This window comes from Vidua macroura, chromosome 8 (genome assembly GCF_024509145.1).
Source record: "Vidua macroura isolate BioBank_ID:100142 chromosome 8, ASM2450914v1, whole genome shotgun sequence".
NCBI classification, from domain to species: Eukaryota; Metazoa; Chordata; class Aves; order Passeriformes; family Viduidae; genus Vidua; species Vidua macroura.
In genome coordinates this window covers 3,504,933-3,530,821 of record NC_071578.1, presented here as the reverse complement: position 1 = coordinate 3,530,821, position 25,889 = coordinate 3,504,933, and the positions used below count along the sequence as shown (strand labels likewise).

At 44.6% G+C, this 25,889-nt stretch overlaps 1 protein-coding gene and 1 long non-coding RNA gene across 3 annotated transcripts in view; one reads left to right on the top strand and one right to left on the bottom strand.

Moving 5' to 3' along the window:
• Positions 1-11,957: 11,957 nt before the first annotated feature.
• LOC128810751 (uncharacterized) lies at positions 11,958-14,163 on the bottom strand. The gene is made up of 2 exons (XR_008438123.1): positions 13,552-14,163; positions 11,958-13,426 (listed from the first exon to the last, which is right to left on the bottom strand). It is a non-coding gene; the product is annotated as an uncharacterized LOC128810751 (long non-coding RNA).
• Positions 14,164-14,463: 300 nt separating this feature from the next.
• The window catches only part of ZRANB1 (zinc finger RANBP2-type containing 1), a 44,273-nt gene continuing 32,847 nt past the window's right edge, over positions 14,464-25,889 (top strand). The window contains exon 1 of one of the 2 annotated variants that reach the window (XM_053983269.1): positions 14,464-14,566. The gene's annotated coding sequence lies outside the window, so the exon portion shown is untranslated. Of the gene's footprint in view, positions 14,567-14,689; positions 14,862-25,889 lie in introns of those variants that run through there. The other variant, XM_053983270.1, reaches the window with a different exon arrangement.

Below are 25,889 nucleotides of genomic sequence, written 5' to 3'. Positions count from 1 at the left end.
CCTGCTTGTTTTTCTCTCTCCAGCCCACGCTGTTTGTGCTCCTGGGGCTGAGATTTGGATCATTTGTCCTTGGTGCCCAGCTGGAGAAGGAATTGTTTTGTCTCCCTGCTCTGTGCAGAGAGCTCAGCATCCCCTGATATGAAGCTCAGACCCTCACATTAAAGCAGCTATATAAAATTTTATAATATAAAAGCTGAAACCTGAGGCATCACTGCCAACCTGGCAGAGCCACAGGAATCTGGTGGCTGTGCCCTGGATGCTGAGACAGTGGATGGCCACTGGTGCTCTGCCACAGCTCCCATGGAGGTGTGCTGGCTGCTCTGAATCCCTGCCAGGAAATGCTCCGTGGAGCTGGAGATTTTATCACAGCCCATTGTAACCCGACAACAATGCAGCCATTAGAGCTTGGACCCGAGCCCACAGCACTTGGAAAAGTGACAAACTCACTTTTATGGGGACTAACAGTAGGGTTCGTGGCTTTATCCATCAGCCCCAAAGTGACTTCACCTCCCACAGCCTCGCTGGGCTGAGTTTGGGGCTCTGCACCCTTCTCTGAGGTTTGAGGTCTTTCCCATCACCAGGCACATGGAGATCACAGGGTTGCCCTGCCTGATTCCCTGCTGAGGCCAGGAAAAGCACCCCAGGCTTTGCAGAGGGTCAGTTTAGGAGCAGTAACTCTCTGTACGTGGCTGGGGGAAGGTGGACAATGAGCAGCAGGAGCTGCCTCAGGTCCCTGAACCCCTGAGGGTGCTCAGCCCAGCTGTGGGGGGTGCTGTGAGCTCTGGACAAGCTCATGCTCCAAGACAGGCCTGGAGCTCATGCTCCTGATATCAATCTTTGTTTAACACAATATATTAAGCAATTTAAACAGCAAGCACCTGGCAGTGCTCCTTGGCAGGCAGCCCACGCTCTGGGGAGCATCATTTGCTGGCTCTGCTCAGCCTCCCCCACCAGCAGCTTTGGGGACAGGCACAGAAAGCTGGGACAGACCAGGAGGGCAGGCAGCAGGGACCTTCTGGCTGAGCACACCCCCAGACAGCTTTTCTCTGAGCAGAGGGACTGGAAGATTTCTCTTTTTTCTTTCTAGAGACTGGACGATTTTTTTTTTAAATAATATTGCCTTTTCTGGTGAGTTTTTTTCCTGTGGGGTGGCTCAGGGGACAGCAGGGAAGGCCATATTCTGAAATGCTGCTTTTGCTGTCCAAGGCAAGGAATGCTGAGACAAGGAAGTGCACAAATCCAGATGAGATTTGGCTTTTCTTAGTGGCTTTATTGCAAAGTGCACCTGTGTCTGTCTGGAGCAGTTTTACAAGACACAGCTCTCGAGCACAGGGAGGTGGGACAGAGCAGGGGCTCCTGTGTGCCCTGTTCCAGGTGGTCTCTGCAAACCTGGAGGCTCCTGACCATGGGAATGATGCTGTCCTGCTGCCCCCAGTTCTCTGGATGTGGAGACAGGCTCCTTGGGAACCTGGGGAAGCACTGACTGCCATGGAGCACCTGCTGGGAAGTGGGGATCTTGGCTTTGGTTTAGTCAGACCCTAAAGCTCCATCCAGGTTGGAGACAGAAACATTTATCTCATCAGGGAGAGTAACTTCTGTGCATCCTTTAATCTGGGAACCCCACCTTCATCAGGGAGAATGGATCCAAGCACCCAAGAGCATCCTGGAAAGAGAGCAGACTGGATCATTGTCTGGAGCTCTGGCAGGTTTGGGACTGAATGTCTTCCCAAGTTCCTTTATAAGCAGAGTTTTCTACTTGTTTATGTCAATTTTGCCCTGTGTAATCTGTTTGGTTTGCCTGGAGGAGCAGCAGGACACTAATTAATTAATGATGACAAGAATGACTCACTTTCCTTGTGCCCTCCTGTGGCACCTTCTTTGTCACAGGAGGAAGCAGGAGCACAGATCCTGTCCCAGGTTGCTCTGACCTGTCTCCTAGGGAAGGAGGGCAGCAAAATATGAATTTATAGTGACTGTGCAGCATTTGTCTCTTGCCTGGTGTCACCACAGAAGAAGCAGCGTGGTGTGAGCCTGCTCCATGAACAGGCTGCTCAATCAGCCACTCAGTGTTCCTCAGGGAAGCTGGAAATGTTGGGATTTTAATAGCACTGGGATTAACTGCCTGCTTAAATGAGGAAGGCAATAGCTCTGTAATTAGTGTGACTTCCTGAACAAAACTGGGGATGCTGCTTGCCCTGCTGCTCAGGGAAGGGGCTCAGCCTGGTCCCAGGGCAGGAAAGCTCCTATTTCAGGGCTTGTAAATCACCCCTGCTTCCCCAAAATCCCACAGCCTGTAGCAGCTCCAGCACTTGCACAAAGGCTGCTGCAATCTCCATGTGGGAATCTGTAAGGGTAGGAAATCTCACCAGGATTAAAATTCTCCCTCCTCCCCGCAAGTTGTGGTCTAGTGAGAGCACAGAATTAACATTGTGTTTAGGACACAATAAAACTAATCCAGATTTGACCACCTGTTCTGGAACAGGAGAGAGAAAGGATACTGGAGAGGGGGGAGAAGCAGGGAACATCATATGGGGGGTTAGATTTATTTGTGAGTAGGCAAAAAGTTCTTTGTTGTGGGCAGGTCCCTTCTCTCATCCTGGCTGTCACGAGACGTGGCTGAGTTCTCCATTCCCAAACTTGGTCATATCCTCTTATGACAGCTTAGAGTCTGTCATTACTGTTCATTACCAGGTTGACAGAGCAAAGCCTGTCCTTGCTGCCCTGCCTGCAGCTAAAATTGTGGATGCAGGAGTCAGGAATCCTTGCTGCCATTAGAAATCATTTGAAATGCTAAAGGGGGAAAAAGCCTCTGAACCCCAAACTCACAATCCCCCAAGGTCACCGAGTTAAAATAAAACATATATACATATATTTGTATTTTTTTTAAACTGAAGGGAAAATTTTTCATGTTAAAGTATTGAAAAGCAGCCTGAGGAGTGGCTGATTGAGCCCCTTAGAGTTCCCCTGTACATTTCTTTTTCATGCCACACTGTATGAATGTAAGATTGAACATCACACAGCTGCCTTTGGCCCCCGGCTGGGCAGAGGTTGGAAAATGATTCCCTGTTTTGCAGATGTCTTTATCCATGTAGAATGTATAAGTTTAGACAAGAAGGATGTGAGCACTTCAGAGAAATTGATGTCCAGCAACAGAAAATCCCCTCTAGGTACTTGCCTATTTTCCTACGGATATTATTGAGAATCTTCAGGTGAGCTGGAACCAGCAATGCACCGAGGTGAAAGCTAACCTGGATGTTTACTTTCCTCCCACTTCCATTTGTGATCTGTAGCTAGGAACTGTTCAGTTCCCTATTTATTTAATGGGAGATGATAGAATATTTCAGGATACAGCAGCCCATGTTCTGCCAATTCATAGGATAAACAGACAAAAGGTTTCCTGGGGTTGATTTGTCAGGAACAGCTGTTCTTTAGGACGTTGTAGGTATCTTTCCTCTCAAATTAATTTGATCAGGACTTAGAAAAACCTCCACAAAATAAATACTCCCAGTTCAAGCAGACACTGCAGCTGCTCAGTGGGGAAGGCTTAAGCTATGGAAATAGGGAAATTGCTACTCCACAGGAAGATGGGAGCTAAATATTTCCTCTGGCGTGGGAAGAGTTGTCAGGGCCATGGAGAAAAACAGAGCACCCAAGGGCAATTAGTGACTGGCAGATCGACATCATTTTCCTGTCTAAGCACTTGGTATTAACACTTGAGGACAAACAGGGTCAGGACTCACCTTAAAAACATTTCCTATGCAAGGAGAGAGAGAGAATGTGTCTAAATAGCAAAATATCTTCCTTTAACATTGTTTAACCTTTTCTTTCTTCATCTTCTCTTAGCCATCATTTTTGTGGCTGAATGTTTTAATTTGTCACCAAATGCAGGTTTCCCCTCTGTACCACATAAACTCCCTTGTCTTTTCAGTTTTAAAACTGTACAGTGGTTTTGAGACCATTTATTTAAAAAGAGCTTTTAAAATGCAGGTGGTTCATTGCACAGAACCCCGAGTCAAACTGTCAGCACTGCTGCATAAATTACAGCCTTTTCTACTGACCATTTAATGCAAGGAAGATGGAAAAAAACAGCTTGCAGATGATGATGAAAGCCAAGAGCATTTTTCAAAACTCAAGGTCTTCACACTAATAACGAAAAATTCCCTGTCTCTGCTGGGGGTGACCTTGTAAAAAGCAGCTTGCATGTGCATCTCAAAACATCAGGACTAAATTAGGTCTCCATAATGCGAGTGTAGTCTGAACTAGGGTGTTTGTGTTCCCCAGAGGGGTCAGTGTGCCTGGGAGGTAACTTGTTTAGCCTAGTTCAGATGCACTGAAACGCTCCGAGACGTGTTCAGGTGTGGTGAGCTGCAGGTGTTGCTTTCTCCCTGCCTTCACAAGACAGGACAGCTCAGAGCAGCTGGCAGGCAAGTTGGAGAGGTGGCTGCTGGAGGAGAAGTGAAACTCTTCCTTTTAGATGGGAAATGTTGCTGGCTGGACAGCTTCCAAAGATAGAGACGCTGTGGTAAATGCTGGTGTGCTGAAGCCAAGCTGGCTTGCACAAGCTCAGGAGCTCCAGCAGGTTTCTGAGCTACACTCAAAGTGCTGCCAGGGTGACCAGGAGATGACCTGGAGCTGATGGAGGGTGTCTCTGGGGACACTCCCATTTCTGGAGGCACCCCCATCACTTCAGGGTCCACCTCCAGCCTCGTTCCTTGGCTTGGACACCACAGGCTCTAGGAGATCCCACAGAGCTTTGGAGAGCAAGTTTCAGAGTTTCTGGATAAATTACAAAAGCTCCAAATTCTGAGATAGTTTTTGTTTTAAATAACATTTTTCTTTTTCTGGCAAGTTTTCCTTATATAGTTTTCATGACTTTCATTACCTCTTTTGTAGAATTAAGTATTTTAGAACTTTGAAAATTGAAGCACAAAAGAAATAGAGGCTTTTAATCAGCTCTAGCTATTAACTTGAATGAGAAATATCAATTAAATTATTTTTTTTCATGGCCCTTCTGGTATTAGGCTGGCAGAAAAAGAAACCAAAACTGTTCTCGGCGTTCTAGGTTAATGGTTTGTGTTTCTAATCCACAATCTCTTTTATTTCACACAGTCTCACTACATTTGGGACTTCATGCTCTCTAGTCACATTATCTCTCAAGGAAAACCAACTCAATTAAACTTCATTTGGGTTTGAAAAGAGGCAGAGTGTGCATGTTTTGGAGACAATTAGTGCAAGCTCAGACTGCTTATCAGGAAAAGAATAATCAGTGTCAGTCAGACCCTGGAACGGGGCTCAGAGAAGCCATCAGTGGGATCTCCATCCTTGGAGGATTCAGACTCAAAGGTACAAGGCCCTGATCTGACCAGATTTTGTCTAGACTATGCTTTTGCCAAGAAAAGCTGGACCAGAGGATCCTTGAGGTCCCTTCCAGCCTGCTCCTCTGGGATTCTGTGGCATTCTCTGATACACATCTAACTCCAAAGCCCTGCAGACAACACCTACAAGTACAAAAATTATTGTACAGGAGCCTCTGGAATGGGTTACAGCAGCCAGGAATCCAACTGCAGTGCCTGAGGGTATGGAAAGGAAAGGATTATGTTAGATGAGGAAAATCAGCTAAACAGGGCATATCTACCCAAAATGTCACCCAGAACACAGATGCTAATACTCCTTTTTTTTCCTGGAGTGTTTCAGGAAGCCCATGATCAGTATTAGATGTAAGGACTCAGCCTCAGTGAGCTGTTGGTGAGAGCAAATCTACTCATCCCTCTGCACTGAGCTGGGATATTGATCCAGCACTGGCACAAACAGAAATGCCTTCTGCACTCTGGAGCTGGCAGTCAGAAACTTCAGGAAAAAAAACTAACCAGCTGGTTTGTTTTGTTCTAAAACACTGGAATTATATTTTTAACTAATGAGTTTGAGGAACTGATATTTGTGGGTCTCTTTTGGTCTTTGCTTTTAGTTTCTGAACCTTTTATTTATACTTAGTCGATATTTTATGCTTTTCTGTGCTGCACTGAGGATTAGAAATCTACTTTTAAAATAAAACCTCAGATTCTAACTTAATCACTTGACTCTAGAGGTAGAAGGTCTAGGACAAGAAGCAAACATTCCAAGAAAAACATTAAAATACTGACAGCTGACAGAAGTGTGATGTAACAGTGTTTAACTGAGAAGATCTAACAGGACCATATGCCAAGGCAGTCAACAGCTCTGAGGGGAAGCCAAAGTCCAAGGGACTTTTCTCCAGGGGTTATCAAACCTAAATAAGAAGGAGCTATTTTCATTCTGAGCAACACCAGTGAGGCCTTATTTGGAATATTCTCTGATGTGAGAGGAAGACAGCCAAGAAATGAACACAGCTCAGCTTTGGAGCCGTGTGCTCTGAGGGAAGCCCAGCTCACTTGGCCTCTTCCCTGAGTGCCTGAGGACACTGGGAAAACTCTTGAAGATCCAGCAAATCAGGCAAGATGTGCACTTGGAATAAGAGAGTGAAAATTCAAAGCCAGGATGGCAAGATAAGAGAAACAGCAACAAAATGAAATGACAGATCTTCTGTTTCTTCAGCAGAGCAGTTGGAAAGATCTAATCCAAACAGGTTTGGGCTCCATTTGAGAAATGAGCTCCCTAATTTGGTGCAGGTGATCAGCCCCATTCATCTGAACAGCCTCTGCTTCTGACATGGGTAGCCTGGACTCTCATCAGGCTGGATGGGGCTTGGAGCAACCTGGTCCAGTGGAAGGTGTCCCTGCCCGTGGCAGGGGGTTGGAACAAATGATCTTTAAAGTCCCTTCCAAGGCAAACCAATTTGTGAGTTTGTGATCAGCTGTGTAAGCAATATTCCTAACATAACCAATGGAATGTGATTTTTCTGTACCAGTGAAATGTGGCTTGTAGGCAATGGGCCAAATCTGGACTTTAACATGGGCCTTGGGTGTTTGCCCAGGCCCCTTGACTGAAAAAGTTGACTTGGCAGAGGCAGAAACCATAGGAAGTCTTGGGGAAACTGGGCTATGTGAAAGCCATGTCCAGGAAGAAAAGGACATGAATCCCTCCTGGCCAAGGATTTTGAAGATTCCACATCCAGTGAAGGAATGTGACCTTCCTGAAACTGAGCAGCTTCACCAATTTCCAATTATTCCAGCAGCAGCTCAACATTTTGCATAATTTTGTAAAATTGGTTTTATTGATTAAGCTGAATTGCATTGGGCAGAGCTAAATCAGTGGCTTGGCCTCTCTGCTGCTGTGGTGCTTGGGCAGTAATGAGATAGACAGAGAATGATTGCACATGGACCTGGCTGGTTTAGGGCAGCAATGGTTTACTCCTCAGTTAAATATCCTCCCAAATTCTTTGATCCTCAGTCCTCACTCTGACCTCTAAGGAAGATCCAGGTCCTTGTAATATTTAAGCAATTTCAGCTGTACACTACCCCAGAGATGCTCTAAATTGTCCTTTGGTGTTAGAGCCCTTTAAATTTACAGCTGTGCCTGGACATGGGCAGCTCCAGAGCTGCTCTCTCATACAAGTGGAAGCTTTTGAAGCTGAAACTTTTTTCAAAAGACTTAGGCAAGAGAAACTCAGATGCAGCTGAGACATGTGGCTGGAAAACTGAAACACAAAATCTGTAATTTCTCAGGGTGGCAAGGATTATTTGGGAGACAGCAAACATACTTTTCATATGAAAGCAGCAATGAGTGCTACAAAAAGCCTGTTTATAATGCAGCTTACCTACCAGACAGCCACGTCAAGCTGTCAATGGAGAGAGGACTGACAACAAGCTAATGACCTCCTGCTGCTCAATAAATGTCTCAGCTTTGCTCCAGCATCTCTTTGTGCAGTGGGAGGGAGACAGGGATGCCAGGCAATGTTCTGTTGCAATTATTTTATTCTGTTTCTACCCATTTTTTTAACACAACATACAAGAAAGGCAGGCACAGCAGCTTTTGTGAGGCCTGATACAAGTAAACAATAGTTGCTCAATCTATAATTACTAAATTATTTTCTTTTAAAGTCAGGAATAAAAGCAAGCAAAGAAGTGTCCTTCAAGAAAAATAATCTGTTTTGAAAATGATTTATTTTTCTGTTCCCCTCATTGTATCTGTAAATAAGGCAAAGCATTATGAGGTACCCTGCTAGACAGCTTTCTGCAAGATTAAATTAGGAATAAAATGGAAAGCTACTTTTTATGCAGTTGTTGAAATTGCCTATTAGTGATGAAGAAGACTAAGATAAGGTACAGATTTTTACAGAACACACCTCTAAAATATATTAAATCATATTAATGGGATAAGAATTTATGGATCAGGCTAGGCCGGAATTAAAATAAAAATCTCATCCAACATTTCATGATGTTCCAGAAAAAAAAGTCCTTTTCCCATTTTAATTCCAGACTTGTGTATTCCTTATCTTCCTCAGTTACCATCCAAGGTCTCCACTAATGGCTCGAAAATATCCCTGATATTCTTTCACCATCCTGCTGAGCCAGTAGTGTGGTAATTGGCACTGCTCTGTTGGAATCTCACTCTTACCTGGTTTGTGTTCTGGTTTCAATTTGAGCCGTCTGTGTTTAATCCTAGATTTGCTCATAAAAAGGATAAGTCTCAATAAATAGGCAAGAGAAAGGCTTCTGAGACACAGAATGAAAATATCCAGAATCCTTAAGCAGTCTGTTGGTGGATTACGTCAACTCAAAGATAGATTTTGCTCCCTCTGGCTCATCAAATAATCTGATTATCTGGTGCTGATTATGCTGGGCATGATGCACTGTATTCTGCAAACCAGACACAGAATGTCCCTTCTCTGCTGCCTTGTGTGCTGCTGGACAGCCTTATTTATAATAAATCCCATTTTCACTTTTGCCGACCACTAACAGCTTTGGCTCAACTTTGGGGCATATTAAAGCCACCTGATAACGCTGCCTTGCTGCACGGGAGAAGGGCTGGCCTCTCCTAAAGCAGAAAAATCTCTGAGTTTCTGCCTCTCAGCTCCACAGCCACTGGGCTTAGCATCTCTGGCTTTTATACAATGTTTGGGGAGGGGTGGTGCCACTGGGGGCTCACAAAAGCCAAGAGTCAGAGGAGGGGGTTGCCTAACCCAGCATGTAAACCTGTGGCAGCATAATGTGGTATTTTCATCTCCTCCAGCCCCAGCTGGCAGTGTTGGAGGAGTCAGTGTTATGCTGACCTCACACTTCATTTTCTGCTGCCAGAAGCATTTTGGAGGGGTCTGGGGGTTGGTGGTAGTTAAATGTGTCAGTGCTGATGGAGAGAGAGACAGTGGCCATTGTGCAGAGCCATCTTTAGGCCTGACATTTCTGCACAGCAGTAAGTTTATGGATTTCAGTGCATTTTTAAAATGGATTTTGTCTCGAGTCCTCACAAATGTCTTACACGCCCCTGAAGGGACTCAGGCTGCTGTGTCCTTTCAGAGTTGCGTTGTGACTTGTCACTGTCGTCCCCGACGACTTTCAGAGCGCATCCAAAGAGCTCTTCGCAGTTCTATTTTTCTTTCCCCTTTGCCACCCTGTCTCACATTTTCCTGGGTTCCCTCTCTCTGTTCCTCCTCTCTGTCCTCCCCGCTGCATTCCTGTGCTGTGACAGACCTGCTGATGCGTGCTCGGAGCGGCGGCAGCCACGCTGTGCTCACCATCTGGGCCGGGCAGCTCCTGCAGTCTCGTGGAGGCTCCAGATCCTCACTGAGTGCTGGAACATGGCCCCACCATCGCCCCTCAGCTCCCCGCTTTTCTCCACCTGTGCTGCCTCTCTGCTGCCCACAGACTCCTTCACCAGCAAGGTCTGCCCAGCTGAGGAAAGCCTCTAAGGTTCCCCCATCACAGGGCTCAAAGCCTTCAGCTGGAAAGCCCCGTCCTGATGGATTTACTCCTTCCCCCCCTTCCTCTGCTCCATGTGGAACCAGAGAGGAAGCAGGAAAAATATGAGAACGTGGAAGCTTTCAACGTAAGTGCCCACCACTTTGAACCTTTTTCTTTCTGCTACTGAAATACATTTCAGGGTGCAGACTTCAGAGACATTTCTGCCCAGTTTTTCCAAGATAGGTTTATTTGTTCTCTATCTTTCCTGGCTGTTTTGTCCCTGAAACAATCAGCCCCACACACTGACTGCTTGGAGAGCTGTGAGGGGTCTCTTGCTGGCTCCATGGATGTTCTTTCACGTCTCTTCCAACCCAAGGCAGTCTATGGTTCTGTGATTTAGCCTCCTCTGACTTCAGCCTTGCCTGGACTGGGGGGATAGTGATCTAGCTATAGTTGAATACTTTTATGATTCAAATGAAATTGAGAACAGCAGCCCAAGGATGGGATTTATTTGGTGTAAAGGCTCGGGCTGACTCAGAGGATGAAAAACTGGTAACAAATCAGTGAACCATTTAAAACATCCTGTTCTCAATCCAAAACCTGTGCTTCCTTTGGATTTGCGTGCGTTTCTATTCCTCGCCCTTTATCTAAGTGTTGCTAGTCTTCCTTGCTCCTGGAAACACAGGATAAAGCAACGGCAAGAGCAGGATCTGAGGAGCTGGTTGAGTAGGGAGCTCTGCATATCCAAAGTTCAGCTAGTGAGAAATAACCATCTGGTGAGCATGTACATCCCTGCTCCTGGATAAGCTGAGGATGAATCTCCTAATGGGAGCCAGCGCCCTGCCTGAGAGCCAAGAGTTACCAGGGTAAAGAGAATTACATAAAAGATCTGCACTTAGACATCACTAACTAGATGTAATCTTTGCACTCAAGCTGAGGTAATTCTGCTGCAGCACAAAAACACTCCATGCCAGCAGAAAATAATTAGGTTTTTGTCTTTTTTTTTTTTTTTTTTTTTTGCTTACCTGAAGCACAATTTTGTGTCGCTGAGTCTCCCCAGCTACTACACACAACAAATGCGCTCCTGTGGAATGTTTCAACGCTTGCTTTCTAATTATAGCTTTGGGTATCATTTGCTCGGGCATAAACAGGGTGAATCAGAACAGAAACGTCAGGGAGGGTTGAGGGAAAGGCCTTTTACTAACAGCAAGCATCAGGACTGTAAAAAATCAGGGCATCTTGTAAGGCAAAGTGCTCGTGTTTCGTAGGAGACAGCGGCAAATTGCAACTCAGGGTTGCGCCAAAAAAATCCTAAATTTATAAATCCTTTGTAGGAAAGGAAGGGAACTTCCCAGCCATCTGCCTCGCTGGCTGCCTGCAAGGCTCACACCTCGCAGGCACAAAGGGTTCCAGGCTGCTGGGGCAGCTCCAGGCTGGCAAGGATGGGAACCAGCAGGGCCCTGAGCTGGATAATCCTGCAAAATCACAGCATTTGTGCACGGTGCTTGGGTTTTACCAAATCTGTGAGCTCTGACAAGCAGATTTACTATTAGTTCTTGCTCTGGAGGAACAGGAAGAAAGGAGATTGGAGTTAGGATGGCTAAGGAAGGTGGGGAGTTACAAGAACAGGGATTTATGATGTTTGAAAAGTGGGGGAAAGAGAAAGCTGGAACACGTATATGTGCAAATGATATTTTTATCTCATGGTTCTGCCCTGGGTTTATTGTGAGGCACAAAGGGCAGTTGTACAACTCTGTGTGAAGGCACACGAGATGCAAGGCCTGAGCAAATCCAGCTCTGCAAAGGAAGGCTCCCAAAATAACAGCTTCAGCTGTCAAATGAGTATAACTGCTCCAAATTCCTTCATAGGGAGTTAAAATTTCTCCTTAAACTGGTGAAAGAAAATGAAAATTTTGGGTGGGATATAGGAAATTAGTACTTGCTTACAACTTCTGCCACATCTAACAAAAATAGAATTATCTTTCTGACATTTAAAAAAAAGAAAATATAATCAAATACCAAATCTCTTGAGGACTGGACTATCAAGTCATGTAGATTTTGATTTGTCTCCAAATTAGAAGTCTGAAAGCTCTTCTTGGATAAATTATTTGTGTAAATATCAATGTTCTAAACTGCTGAAAGGTCATTCCTCTTGTATTTTATTGTTTAAGTCTAGAACAAATGGCAAACTCCTACAAGGTAAACCTGGAAGGAGACACCAGCAGATTTTTGAGCTAAAGCCAAAGACAAGGCCTTAGCAATAAAGTCAGCAACATCAAAACGTCAGGTCATTGGGAGATGCAGCCCAGGATTTGCTTTTGCTCTGGTAAATATTTTCAAATTCAATTTGCCCACATGTTCTCCTTCTTTTACTATCCAGGGACCCTTTTCACTACGCAGAATGCTTCTGTTCTGCAGAGATTAAAATCTCTTAGAGTCATAGAATTCTTTGGAGTTATTTTTTTTTCAGTTGGTCATAACTCTTTTGCAACCCAAGCCCCTCTACGAGTCTATGGTTCTAAGATGTTCCTTGTATTTTTATATCATTTTATGCAGTCTAATCTATAACAATTATTTCTGGAAATTTCCATTGTTGCACAGTTGAGGCAGCATTTAGAATTTACCCCAACATCTCCTCCATCATCTTGCCTAGATGCCAAGAGCAAGGGATACATTTTCATTTTCTGGATGATTTCTAAGTGCAGATGTGGTAAAATTCCTTAAGACAAGGAATATTTATTTTACATGACTTATCCAAGTCTTATTAAAAAAAATTGTCCCCCTTTTTTTCTACAGCTATGTTTTGAGAAATGCACCAACTTGTTCAGTGGAGTCAGAAAGAGAATTTAGTAAATAATTAGTCTGGGAGAGAGAAATCACATTACCTTCCCCCTGCAACAGTTCTCAATGTTTATAGGGAACTAATTTAATTGCAAATGAAGACAAATTTCTATTTCAGTCCCCATAAGTAATTACATTTTACTTGTCCTGACTCCAGTCCTGGTTGTTTGCTTGCTGGACAAAGGGATTTTCTCTAGCCCTGCTCTGCTGGAACATCTCAGGTGCTTTTCTTTTATGCTGACTGAGGGAGAAGGGGTGGATGCAGCTGGTCCAGGATGAGTTTCCCAATGCAACACCAAGCCCGAGGCATTGTCTAACAGAGTCTGGGAATAGGGAATGAAACCATGGAAATAAGAAAGTGCTAAAACATCTGAGAAAGCATGAAATAAAAAGTAGTAAATGTAGCAGGGGGAACAAAAAAATCATGTATCAAATGATGTAAAACCCATGAGGGAAAAGCAAGGATGTGGAGAAATACACATTTTCTGTCAGTGAGCCTACAAGGGCAGCTTAAGGAAGATGCAGTCTCGCAATTTTTCAGTGGAAAGCAAAAAAAAAAAAAAAAAAAAAAAAAAATAAAAAAAAAAAAATATTGCAAAGCCAGCACAAGGACTGAACCCAAGGGCTGGCAGAGCTGTTTTTGTTGGTCTTTTCTTCTCAGAAGATAAATGGGCTTTGCACGGCGGGGCTGCTGCTTGGATGAGTCCTTTTGGGCAGGGTGACATCCTGAACTCCAATCCCACGCATTCACTGCCTCGAGTCAGGAACGGCTGGAATCAACATGTGGAGGAAATGTTTAAAATTTATTTCACACAATCAATTTAGATTGAAAAAGACCTTTGAGACTGAGTCCGACTTATGACCCAACACCACCACATCAACCTGACCACGGCACCTGCTGGATTCTGGATTCCCATGAATTCCTTCAGTTGTTCCGTAGCGAAGTATTTCCTGAGTGCTGATAAGAAACAGAGGACAGAGTCTTGAGCTGCAGCCAGTGGAGGTTCAGGCTGGCCATCAGGAGGAATTTCTTCACAGAAGGGGTGATTAGACTTTGGAAGGGGCTGCCCAGGGAGGTTTGGATGCGGCACTCAGTGCTGTGGGCTGGGGGCGAGGCGGGCATCGGGCACAGCTCGGACTCGACGGGCTGAGAGGGCTTTTCCAGCCTCAGTGACTCTGCGATCACCTGCCACAAACCGACGCCGCTGCCTGGCCATGTGCCATCGCAAGGAGGTTTTTTTGAGGGATTACTCCCACAGGAACCTCCCTCCGGTGTCCATATACCCCGTACCACGGTGCGTGGGGAGCCACGGGGAGGATGCTCTCGCGTTACCTCGGGCAACCCAGGCGCACGTTTGGCTCGGGGAAGGTGCCGGGGTGCCGGGGGGACGAGCGGGCAGGGGAGCGGGCAGGGGAGCGGGCCGGGCCGGGCCGGGGTCGCCCTGAGGGTCCCGCGGGTCCCGCCCTGAGGGGCCGGGCCGGGAGGCGCCCCCTGGCGCCCGCCCTGCGCGCGGCGCCCCGCGGCAGCCATGACATCACCGCTCTGCGCAAAGAGCCGCCCGCCGATTGGCGGGAGGCAGGAGCGGGCCCAGCCAATGGGCGGCGCGCAGGGCCGGCAGGCCGCGCTGACGTGCTGCTGGGCCGTGCGGGGGTTTATTTTGCTTTGGGCCGCTCCGGCCGCCGCCATTAGAGGAGCGCGGGCAGAGCCTCCCCCCCTCCCCCCCCCCCGCCGTGCCGAGTGGGAGCGCCCGCGGCCGCGGCAGCCGCGGCGCCTCGGGAGAGACCATGTCGTGAGCGGGGGGGGGGGGGGGGGGGAGCGCGGGAGGGGGGGGGGGCGGCGCGGGGCGCAGGCGGCTCCCAGTGCTCGGAGCGTGTTCCTGAGGGACTGAGGGACGGATCCCGGCGGAGAGGTAAAGCCCCTGTGCTCTCACTGCCTTCCTCGGGCAGCGCTGCAGGGCGAGGGGGCGCGGGGGGAACGGAGGCGAGCTGAGCCGGAGCCGGCCGGGGACCCGCTGCGGGGTCGGGGGGGCTGTGAGGAGGCGCCTCCAGCGCGGCCCCGGATCCCGCTGCGGTCGCTGTCCCGCGTGGAATGGTTTGCTGAGGGAAGGCAGGCTGGCACAGCCTCGCTACAAAGGCAGGAAACTCGGATTTTTCCTCCCGTGGCTGCTGCTCCGGACCCCGGGCTGTGGTGCCTCAGTGTGCCTGGTGAGATCATGCCTGTGCTGCCTCCCTCCCACTTCTTCCCACCCTCCTGCTTTGATTTTGTTCGTGGTCGGATGTGCCTGTGTGGATCTGCACGCGGTGGTGGAGTAGGTGACGGCAGTGATGGGTTGTGTCTGTGGATTTGGGGTAGCAGAACTTCCATGATATTGCCTATCCCATCCTTGGAAGCGTCCACGGCCAAGTTGGACAGGGCTTGGAGTAACCTGGGATAATGGAAGGTGTCCCTGCCTATGGCAGGGGCTTGGAACAAGATGATCTTTAAGGTCCCTTCCAGCCCAGACCACTCCGTGATTCATTCTATGATTCTGTGATCACCTATTGTCGATGCTTTATCAGAAGTGAAGCACAGTGTGAGAAGTATTTCAAAATCGAGCTCGTCTTTGGGAGCCGAAGTCCAAACAAAAATTGGGAAAGTTGGATTAAGGAGCGAGGCAGACCTTGTTAATCCACGCTGCCAGCGCCTCCCTGTCTGCCTTCACGGTCCCAGACTGCAGCAGCTTCCTGGCAGGATAAGATAAACTTGTCTGCGGAGGTCATGGATGTGTCTGTGAGTCCTTCCTTGGGAGTGACAGGATCAGCCTGTCCCCACAGCAGTCCCCGCTCCCTTGGGAGCAGCGGGTGGGAGAAATGCTGGGGAAGATGGATCCGGGTGTCCCGCACGGCTGGCACAGCCCGCCTGCTGAGAACTTTCTGCTGCCACGGTGACTTTCAGCGATGGCAATAATGGCAACTTTTTCTGGAATTCTTGGGGGTTGATGTAGTAAACAAACGTTGTTTGACGGGCTTTGTGCTGTGCTTGAACAGTCTCTGCTCACCAGCTGCCTGCCGTGTCACAAGTGGTGGAGCTGGCATGTGAGTTTAGTGCTTTGATGTGTTTGTTGGGGCAAAAATTGAAAGGTGAGATGTCTTCTGTGTAGTTAGTCTCTCTTTCTCTTCTTAGAGGTCACTGTTGTGAACAGAACTTAACTACTTTAACAGTAGTTCAGGAGAGATCTGCTGTAATCAGTTTTGTTTTTCCATCTGCTTATCGGTCTCACAGAAGATATCTGTGAGGCTTATTTATTTTTTTCCCCCCTTTTTCAGTAATTACTCAGACAAGGGGAGACAGGTGAGCAGCAGGAGGTGTTCTGGAACTCTTTTGCTGGCCTCCTTCTGAAGGCCAAGCTGAGTTGGTGTTTCAGCATGTGGAGGCTGGCATGTCATATGTGAAGGATCACCTCTGCTTTAAGTCCCTCACAGCATTCAGAAGGGAATAAAGCCTTTGGATGCGTTGCATTTCATGGGATTTGTGAAACTCCTAATTGTGTGGTGTAGTTCTCTTGAAGGAAAAAGAAATTTGTACTTTACTTTCCTTGTGCTGCTTCAGCAAGGGCGGGCAGGTGGGGGTGACACCGGCGCGGCCGTGATCTGTTCGTGTGGAGCTATTAGCATTCTCTCAGAAGTATAATTACAAATATTAATGTAATTGGAATGCTGAGTGGCAAAAAAGCATCAACGGGGTTCATCACAGAAGCGTGACTTTAATTGGAGACTAATTCCAGCTCAGAATGGGTCAAGGGGACATTTTTATCTTTGTGTGGGGCCGTTCTCATTGTATGTTGTGTGACCTGTAAATTCCTCGGGGACAGGAATTCCCACTCATCTTTGGTGCCCTTTGCAAGAAGGATCTGTAAATAAGTCAGAATTGTAAGTAGGAAATACTTTACTGATTGAATGGGAGGTTATTTTTAATACAGTCAATCAAATAATCAAATGTTCTCTCAGGCACTTTAAAGTGAGATTTACTGGCTCCTTCATGTGGTATTAACTTGGGTGTTAATGTTTCTCTTTCCAGCTTCTCTTTGCCATATCAGCTCTAGCACAACTTCAGATCAATACAGTCCTTGTCGTGATGTGCTCGCTGCTAATCACAGCAAAGCATTTAAACTGCTACTGCCAGTTCTCTTAATAATCTCATGCCCTTTCCTCCCCCCAAAATTTGAAGACTGGGTTATTTTGGGCTGCTCAAAATTGATGTCAACAAGTAATCCTCAGTTTAACTAGATGAATTATGATCCACAGTCTCCTGGTACTAAAATGGAACTAAACTTCAGTTTGGCAGCTGAAAATGGCTGGCTTAGCTGTAACAGAGTTCTTAATTTTTTTTTTTTTTAAATAGTACTATGTATGAGGAGAGAAACAAGGCAAAGTTGAAAAGAGAATTTTTTTTCAACACAGCTGCTGAAGAGTTTGCCATTTCCCTTGTCAGATGGCGTAGCTTGGTAAAATCAGTTTAGTAACATAGATAATTGTAACTTTGTCATGTCAGTTGAATGGAATTTATTACACCTTAAAACGTTTGTCTTCACATTAAGATTTCAAACATTTGGGATCCAGACACTTTGCTGGTACTTTTCATAGCATTTCTTGTGTAGCTGTCATTGCTTCAGCTTGCACAGGATTGTGACTGTGCTCGTTTTTACATCATCACTGGCTGGAGCACAGCTGCTCTATGTAGTTAATGCTTTTGGAGCTTTCTTGATGTGCAAGATTAATAATTACCTCTTTGGGGCCTACCAGTTAACATGCTTAAAGAGAAGAACTGTCATACTTCAACAAGAATTCTGAGTGTGTTAATCTATAATAATATTTATGATTTTGTGTTTCCTTCTTTTGTGGCATAGGCAGGTGTTCAAGAGCTCTGTACTCAAACTGGAGCTGTGTCCACCTGGCATTTTTCAAAACAACTTTTTTCCTCTGCTGTTGCCCCATTTATGCAGAAACTCACTTGGTGTAGACGAGAGAGAGGAGAGGTGTGGAGGGGATGGAGCAGGGAATGAGGGCAGTGATGTTTGAAGAGGGAACTGTCTTCAGGAGGGAGCTGATATGGAGTCCCTGGCTCAAGAAAGCAGCAGGAATAGTAGGTTTTTTACAAGGAATATGTGGAGGTAATACAGTGGAAGGATTGGTAGTGACTGGTATGTGCAGAGCATCTTGCCTAGGAAGCAGCCAAATTTGCAGCCCTTCTGCATTTTCTACTGTACAGGAGATAAAATTAAGTTGGCATTTTTCTCTTTGGTTATTTGGATTTGTCTTGATGTAATCTGTTCTGCATGTTCTTAAGACAAGGATACTACTGCATGCCTTGTTGTTGTTTTTTTTGATTGTTTATTTTTTATTATGATCTACTAAGTTGGATTTTTTTTTTTCCTGAGAATGGCTTGCAAATTTTACATTAAGGACAGTTATTACTTCTAAGAAAAGTGCTGGAGAAGACACAGGATTTAAGATTGTATTTAAGTTCAGAACTGAGCTGAAAATACACGAAGTGCTGTGAACTAGGTACAGAGTGAAAATAGACATGTAGCCTGCTGTCCAGGGAATGTGGGGCTGGAAGGATGGACTTGTGTCTGCTTTGGCACGTGGAAATAGAGCTGTGTAAGTAGGACTTGTGTCTGGAACTGTGACTTGTGAGCAAGGAGGCTGCAGCCTTCTCCTCTTCCCCTCCCTCCCGCTGTGCCAGAAGCCAAGGCACGGTGCTGCTTTATTTGGGTTATCTTTGCCATTACTTCTGTAATCAAATGTTAACGTTTCAAAATCCTCCACGTGGTTCTTTGACTTCAGTTTGAGTTAGCATCTGGTCCTGAGAAGCTGTTTCTAATAAAACAGAGAAAGTTGGGGTTACTGAGGAGTTGTGGGCATTAAGAAACTTCGGGAAGGTATGTTTGTTTTCTTGGTAACTTCTACTTATTCAGGAGTTGAGGTTCCTGAGCTAAAGAAAGCTGTCAGAACCATGATTTCTGTGACTTCTGTGAGTCTGGAAGGAAAAATGAACTTGAGTGATCTGGTTTTTTGGTTGGTTGGTTGTTGTTTTTGTTTTTTTTGTTTTTTTTTTTTTTTTCAGTGTATTAGAACTATTTTGATCAGTAATTTTTTGTGACTTTGAATTCACAGACACTTTTATAGGTCCACTCATTTAAAAACTCTGTGGTTCTTGGTACAGTCAGTTGATTATCTTGGAAGAAAAACATCTGTCATAAATCTCATAAATGTGTATAATTCCAGCAAAAAATAGGAAGTTTGTTTTATGAATGTTGGTTTATGAGAGAATCTTGTTTTTTGTGGTTGTTGGGACCATAAGTGCATTGCGAGAGCTTGACTTGTGGTTAATGGGCTTGAAAGTTTTCCTTGAGTCTCCAATCATCTTCCCAGTATCTAAGCAGGGATCTGTAGAGACTGTAGAGCTGGCAGATTTATTCCTTGCTGTTATTTCAGTACTCCCCTGGAAGTTCTTGAAGGTCTTGAGTTCAAGAAGTGTTGATGATCAACTTCTGGTTTCTACTGGTTCTCAGTGCCCTGGTGGGTCAGGGCTGTTCTGTCCTGGACTTCTGCCTGTCATTGACACCATCTGACAGACGGGCCAGTGGGCTCAGGTTTTACCTGCAGTGGCTTCCCCTTACTTGATGCCTGCTGAGAAGCTCATTTTTAGCTTGCTCTGAAGGGCTGAGATGGGCTGCTGGACTAGTTACTTTTTTATTTTTTACCTCTCCATTGCTGTTTAGCTTTGTAGGGATGAAAAGAAATGTCACCTCGTGGCTTTTAAAGGGCTTATTTAAAGAAGGTTGTTCAGTGTTGCCTTTAGTAGAAACTTACTCCCACTCCAGAACCTGTTAGTACTGCTTTAGAGCTGTTACTCTGAAACTTTCCAGGAGTGCAGAGTGCCCTGCAGTGATTAACTCAGAGATGTAGATTATGAAATAATCCATAATAATTATAAAATACAGATTACTAATCACATGGTTAAAAAAAAAAAAACAGAACTAGTATCAGTGTCTCTAGAAGGAATTTGGATTTGTCTTCCCTGTGGTGTTTGATACTAGTTCTTTGCACTGTGTTAAGCAGCAGCATCCATGCTAGTGGACTTTGTGTGCTGTGATAATACCATTTTTGCTACTATTTTTTCTTTTTTTCCTCTTTTTGATACTTTGCTGCCTTGCCAGCATCTTAGGAAGAGCTGGATAAAATGAGTGTAGTTTGTTTGGCTCACTTGAACTGGGACTTGCCTTAAGTGTATTCCAATGGGAAATGCTTGTACCAAAGACAGTCCTTGGCTGTGTGTGAATGTGGCTTGTCATTAATTAGGAGCAAACTGCCCAATAGTGGATGCTGAGCGTGTGTTTCCATGCTTCCTTTGGAGACAGGTGGTTTTCCTCCTCTAAATGGTGACTTCGTGTGTAGCCCTGCTCTAATTTATGGTCAGCCAGTATTGAGGAGGTCCAGGGGATAATTACAAGAAAATGTACAAGTCTTGGTGTAATGTTCTTGCTGTTGGACAGGTTTAAGTGTTTCAGGGTTTTGATGTCTGAGTCCACAGTGTGTTTTCAGTCAGAGCGTGACATCTGGTTTTCCTCCTTGTGTGTGAGGATGGCTGAGAGCTAAACAAAAATGGGTCTGGTGTTTGAGGCACAGTCTAAACACAGATAAACTGTTTTTGTATTTGACCTCACTTTTTAGAAAGAAACATCTTGTTCAACTTCTGTACTTTGTCCAAGGCTAATGTCTTTATAAAAATGAAGTTTTAACAGTTCTGTTGTTTTATTGTGTGTGTTTGTTACTGTAGATCTTAAGTCGATATTCATCTGTTGCTGTTCATGGTCAAATTCATTAAACACTGCTGGCAGTATTTATGCAAATCTTCTACCATAGCTCATTATTTTAAGTCATTTTGTTGGGTTTTGATTAGTATTGTGTGGGAGATGCATTATGTAACTGCTAAACTGCTTACCCTTGTTTGCCCAAATGGTGGTGGTTTCTAAGCAGTCGGTTGTATTTAGTCCAAGGACTAATGTGTAGTAACATCTCATCTGGACAGTTGTTCACTTTTAATTGAGCTTAAAACAAAACAAAAAAGCAACCCTGGCAGAGAAAGAGAACTGAACAGCAAGCTGCTGCTACTGGGTTTTTATAGGTTGTTTTCAGCAGTTAAGATGTTCTTAGCTTTTAGTCACAAATGTAATAGAGCTAGATGGAGTTTGAGATGAGTAATGAATAAAATGCAAACTTTCACCATGCAAATTACACAAGAAGGTTAACTGTAGTGGCTAAGAGCACAGAAATGCTTCAAAAGATAAACATTAAAATTTAAAAAAAGACAGCAGAAAGAGAAAATATTTACTATTCTCAAATATCTCTTAATTCTGTATGAGTTTCCAGCTTTTGCAGACACATCCGTTTACATTAAGTTGTAGACCTAAAGTTCATTGTCAGTCTTGTATTTCAGATGTCTCCAAAGATCAGAAACCTCCCAGCTGTTTTCCTTCTTAGTGCATGGAGCATTAGCAAAATTGGACATCCTCTTGCATTAAAGCTGCATATCAATTCTTTTGCTTATGAAAAGTCAGCAGTTGGGTTGGAAGTGTGAATAGAATATTGAAAAGAAAGCTGAAGCAAAATCAGCGTAATTTTTCTGAATACCATAAATACCTAATAAAGTAGATTTAAGATGCTTTGAAATGAGATACTAATCCATAAAGCAGAATGAAAACAACATTTTTATTAATTTTATGTAAATGAAACCCATCTGAATTCACCCAATGAACAGACTTCTGAATATGTTCAGAAGTTAATTCTTACTTTCTTGCTTTTTTTTGGTTAAGAGAACTGTGTTTCTTGCACTGTGTTTCTTTGTGAGAGCTGAGGTCTCCTGGATTTTAACTCATTCCCCACTTACAAGAGGAAAAGTTTTAGCTGGTGAGGCAGGTCATACCTAAAAATCTGCAGTAAGGAGTATTTTTGGTGATCTGGGCTTTCAAAACTGAAGAAAATGTTTGAAGTCACTTAACATGCTAGATTGAAAATATTTTAATTGGAACTGAGTAACTATTTACAGGTTTTTTTGTCATGCACCATTACTGCTGTAGTTTATGAACTGTGTTGTGATGTGCATGGGAGTGATTGGCTCTTCAGTGGAATTCAGATTTGTGCCAGTCTTAACTGGATGATGCTGCTCTTGAGACAGCAGCCTCGTCCCTGCCGCCGGTGCTGGGGGGAGCAGAGGAGCAGCTCAGGGGAGCAGAGGTGATCAGTGTGTGTTTGGAGCAGCCCTGAGGATGGGAGGATGATGCAGTTTGACAGAGCCTCCCAACCCTGCTTGCATGTGTTTGGTGAGAAGGGTTCTGCGTTCTGTGGCTGCTGCAGTGTGGGTCCAGTTCCTGCTGTCGGCACTGCGCACAGCCAGCTGGGGTTCTTCAAGGAAATCAACGTTTCCTAAGTGCAACCCCCACCTCATAGAGCAGCTTGCAGAAAATTATTCCAGTGCTCTTTTGCTGAGATGACAGAGTGTTTTCTCCTTTCTGCTGCTCTGTTTGGGACTGAATCATTGCCTTTTTAAAGAATTGTCCTAACAACCAAAGCAAACTACGCTTGTTTTTTAAATTCCTTGCTTCAGTGTGTTCAGTCTAATGCAGAAAATGCTTCTGTGTTTGTGGCTTCACAATAATCTTTCCATTCTTTATTATAATACATAGATACCACTGCAAAGCTTCCAGATTCAGTGCTGATCTGATATGTTTGTTCCATTGATGAGGTCAAGGTTCTTAATTTTATTAAAATTAATTTGAGGAGATGACAGTGGAGCTTACTGTTAGTTCCCATCAAACTACAGAAGCCCAAGTTCAAGCTTTCTGCTTTTAATATTCTGATCTGTGGAGGCTTATACTGAATTATTGAGAAAGAAGAGCAAATAGCTGAAGGTGGAGTAAGTTTGGTAAGTTACGAGAAGAAGGTCAGTAAATGTCCACCTTGGAAAATAAGGCTAGGATTTGTGAAGAGTTTTACTTCAATACTCCTGAAGTGCTGTGTTAATAGATTCTGCATTTGGTTATAGAGATCCCTTTTCTCTTTTCATCTGACAAGTTGCTTTAATGTTTTTAAAATAAAGAAACCAGCCTGCCTTTCTTTTTGGAGCAGCCTGTGAGAGGCAGCTGCATGGGGGGAAGGAGGGTGGTTCTTGAATCGCCTTGCAAGTCTTGCTGAAGGCTGATGCTGGCACCTTGGGCTCCCTTTTTCTCTCTAAACACAGAAGCAGTTTTATTTGAACATCCATAGACATGAACAAAGTGAACTGGAGGTAGGAACACTGATTTGATCGGTGTAATTACGTACGGTTTCAGCCAGCACCATCCCAACAAAAATCCGTGGTGTAGACTGGTCTAAATCAGCATCTGGCCTGTTTGCAGGGAGGGCTTGATAGTTTAATGAAGTGGAGCTCCATATTGTTCCTTGTCTGAGCCAAAGGAAAAACAACTTCTGGACACAGCGAATAATTAAATTGAGGGAGCGTGATATATCCTGTCATAAAAGTGCTGTTGGAGAACTTTTACACCTGACTTCATGTAGTAAAAGGGTGATCTGATAAGGTTTTGATTTTTTTGGTTTGGTTTTTTTTTGTTTGTTTGTTTTTTTGTTCCTTATTTATCAGAACTTAATATATTTTTCTATTCAGTGTATTGAGTTACTCTACAAGTGTGGCCAGAAGATACTCAGCACACTGTCTAAACTGATCAACTGGAATTTGTTTGAAGTTTTGTGGGTTTTAATTTCTTGCCTGCTCGTGCTTTTTGGGCATAAAGGCATGCACCTGCACTTCACAGTCACTGTATTGCTATTTCTCTGTCAGAGGAGGTGCTCCATGATTCAGCTTCTCCTCTGTGAGGAATCTAAAATAACAAGTTGACTTGAAAACAGTGTCAAAGAAGTAATTGGGAAAAAATGTAATAAGCTTCAAACTCTGCGGCTGGATGGTGATGCTGTACCACCAGTAAATCAGAGAATCACAGAGTGGTCTGAGTTGGAAGGGACTTTAAAGCTCACCTTGTTCCAATCCCCTGCCATGGGTAGGGACACATTCCACTATCCCTGTTGCTCCAGACTCCTTGGCCACTTCCAGGGATCCAGGGGCAGCCACAGCTTCTCTGGGGCAACCTGTGCCAGGGCCTGCCCACCCTCACAAGGAACAATTGATTCTTAATACCTAATCTAAACCTACTCCCTTTCAATGTGAGGCCATTTCCCCTTGTCCTGTCACTGCAGTTCCTGATGTAAACAAACTTGGATGGGTCTGGTGTCTCTGACCTCCAGCTCTGCTCCCACCAGATCCATCTATGGGTAGCTACCATGGTGGGTAGAATTGGAGGTCAGATCAAGTGAAAAACAGTAAAAAAACACCAATGCTGAATTTCCTCACTGTACTTGGTGTTGGCAGAGCTGTCAAGGAAGAGAAATTGTGTTGCTCTATTGAGCCTTTTTATATTCTTTACTTCATAATAACCCGAAGCCTTGTGTTTGGGGGTGGTGAGCTCATACCTCAGAGGCTTTCAAAGCTGCAGATACTCGGCTTCTCTAAGAATTACGTCTGAGAGCATCTGCTTTTTAAGGGGCACAGAAGATAATTGCAGCTAAAAAGCTGATCTTGTGGTAGGTATGAAAGCTTTCCTGTAATGTGGGATGTCCTGAGCTATTTTGTTTCCTAAGTAGTATCTCAGTACTTGTTTAGATTGTTTTTGCAGCCAGCTGCTTTCCAACTTGAGCTGCAATCTCCTGTGCCAGTCTTAATATCACTAAAACAGATGATGTCTTGTTTTCATGCCCCGTCCCAAATGTGGGTTGAGATTTGTCTGCAGTGGGAACTGCTTTGTTTAAAGCCTTACAAACTAGGGCAGGGAAGGAACCATGTACAGTTACAGATACCCATCACAGACTGTTTATGGATTTGATGGGAAGCATCACCTACTCTAACCTAACCAACTTCTGCTCCAGTAGGAATTATTCTCAAGCACTGGAGTATTGGGACAGCCACTTTTGGTGGTCCTTAGTGGCACAATCTGTTGGTGGCAGGGGGCAGGTGCACGGACAATGTGCTCCTGCCTTCTCTGTTCTGAAAACCCTGTTCAACTCTCCCATGTTTCTAACTACAAAACATTAATTCCTTAAAAAACTCTTATTTCTAGAGAGAAGAAGCTTATTAAGAAAGTAATTAAAAACCTTATTTTTAGAATTGGGGGAAAAGCTTTGACCAAATGGAATAGATAAAACTGGTGTCTAGTGTATTAATATAGGAGGTGCTTTGGCAAAATAGAGAAATCTTTTTTCCTTAGAATTCCCAAAAAGTCTTCCTTGCAAAGTCATCTTTAGTAAAATCAAATTAACTTTGTATTCTCCTGTATATATGTATACATTTTTCGCTTACTTTGTCACAGATATGGGGTCCCTGATATGATCCAGCTCCTTTTTTCCCCATTATAAAAGGGCATGGACATCTGTCAGGAATGGTGGAGGGGAAGCAGCAGGAAATCTGATTGCCTTTTCAGCACATTCCTCAGTGTGACACAGTTCTATAATGTAGAGGTGGGAGTGAAGTGCTCTGCAGGCTGTTCAAACCAGTACTATGGAACCCGAGCTCTATGAGAGCTTTCTGTGTTCCTGATTGCTCCTGAGCTTTCATGCAGCATAAATATGGATTGCTATGGAAAAGGATAGTGCTGCCCTCTCCTCTGTCCTGGCCATGCGATAGCCCCTCATTCATGCAGCCACCTGATCTGCTGAATAGATCACTTGAGCTCTTGGAAAAAACCCGTGTTCAGTGCTGGAGTCCTCAGGAGGAGACAGTAGGAGTAAGGCTGACAAATTTAAGTAGAAGTCTCAGCTATGCCTTGATAGAGCAAGGTGTGTGTGAAGGTATTTCAGTGAAGAATGTACTAACTCATAAAACACTGGCTAATTGGGGGACAGGTATTAACTAATTTTTGGGTTGATGTGTCTTGTTTTGAATTTAATCCTGTTGTGCAGCTTGTGAGTTTTAGTTTCCTGGGCTCTGGGTGGTTTTGTTAGCTGAGAGAGTTGCAATATGATAAATAAGAAGTGTTGGTCAAGTGATGTGACAAGTTTGTATTTAATCAGTATTTGCCTTCTTAAAATTTGTATTTGTCTTCTTAAAACTAGCACTTTGAGTTTTACACTCTGGGTAACTATTCT